At 43.6% G+C, this 1,524-nt stretch overlaps 1 long non-coding RNA gene across 1 annotated transcript; it reads left to right on the top strand.

Annotated features, from left to right (window-relative positions):
- Positions 1-378: 378 nt before the first annotated feature.
- Positions 379-774, top strand: LOC119281181. The gene is made up of 3 exons (XR_005138292.1): positions 379-493; positions 578-676; positions 761-774. It is a non-coding gene; the product is annotated as an uncharacterized LOC119281181 (long non-coding RNA).
- Positions 775-1,524: the final 750 nt, after the last annotated feature.

The following is a 1,524-nucleotide window of genomic DNA, read 5'->3' as shown; positions in this document are numbered from 1 at the left end:
TCGAGTGGCACTTTGTAGACCGTGTGGCAAGACAATTTGGAAAAAGACAAGGTATTTCAATTGAGGAGAGCAAGGAGGAAATGCTATCTCTGCATCGGTAAGCAAGCATTCCTTGAGTATGTAGTAGAGCATTGAATAAGTCAATGTTTGCTAATGCTTTGTCCTGTGCATCATTTGTAGGTTCGATCGAAGGAACAATCAGGATATATCGGATTGGGCAAACAAACACCGTGCGTGGATAGAAATTTGGAATCAAAGAGACACGTTAGTGCAATCAGAGAATAGACCTCACAATCAGTCAGCATATCAGAAGTATCAAGTGTGGTATGCGGATCATTACCGGTTAAAGCTGAAGCCAGGTTGGACTCACGAGGAGTGGTCGGAGTTGGTGTCTGAAGACCCGGAGACTGCAGAAGGTTATCATACCTTCAACACGGCTGTGAGAGACATCAGAGGGGCTCATGTTGACTACGCACCGATGCATGACGAAATGGTAGTCTGTTTGACCTATTCTAACATACTTGCATCATGTTGTCTTCTTTCAAATACATAAGTTTTGTGTGTTCATGAATTGCAGGGCAGAGAGTTGCTTCTGTGCGTCAACGATGCCAATGTTGCACTGAGTCATCCACCTGGTGGTGCATTATCTGAGAGGACTCTTAGGAGCACGATGGAGGTTAGTCGCAATATATTATAAAAGTTTCTTTTCGCGGATTAGTTATTTGCATCTCATATCATAGCATATTTTGTGTTGTCGCAGAAGTTCAAGAAGCGGCTCCATAAGATGGCAGCTATGCTTTCTTGCCATGGTGCTCAGTCCAGTGACGTGTATGCACCTGGTAGCCGCGCTGCCAGAGCTAATAAACGGCGTTATGTCCAGAACGAAGAGGACATAGAGGAGGAGGTCAATGAAGAGGAGCCAGCACATCAAGAGGAGCCAACACATCATGATGAGCATGAGTATGATGCAACACATCAAGAGGATCATGAGTATGATGTTGATGCTCCACAACCATCACAGGTTACACAACCGACACAAGGCAATGCCCGCTCTAAAAAAGGCAAAGCAATAGCTAAGACACCGGGCCAGAAAGGTAGAAAGAAGATATGGAACACTCAATTCCATAGTCCGGAGTATCCTCATCAATTTATGCCTACGGGAATGCAAAGATATAAGTCCAACAATGATGCAGAGGCGGAGGAGGCTAGCGAAGAGGAGGAGCATGAGGCTAGCGAAGAGGAGGAGCATACACTTGCAGATATTGTGAAGAGAGGAAGGAAGAAGTGAGCTTGTTGTAGTTTGTTTCAATGAGCTTGTTCTAGTTTGTTTCGATGAACTTGGTGTAGTCTTTTTCCATGAACTTGTCGTTCTTTCCATGAACTTGTTGCCGTTCGAATTAAGTTGCACCGGATTCGTGAAGTTGCTATGAATATTTGACATGAATTTGTCGTTTAAAAGTAGTACTCAATGATGTGATTTATGTGAATTGTTGTTTCCTGTGATGTCTATGAAATCTGTTGTTT

Source organism: Triticum dicoccoides, chromosome 3B, assembly GCF_002162155.2.
Source record: "Triticum dicoccoides isolate Atlit2015 ecotype Zavitan chromosome 3B, WEW_v2.0, whole genome shotgun sequence".
In the NCBI taxonomy this organism is placed as follows: Eukaryota; Viridiplantae; Streptophyta; class Magnoliopsida; order Poales; family Poaceae; genus Triticum; species Triticum dicoccoides.
The sequence above is the reverse complement of the archived record's forward strand: the minus strand, read 5'-3'. Positions and strand labels throughout refer to the sequence as shown.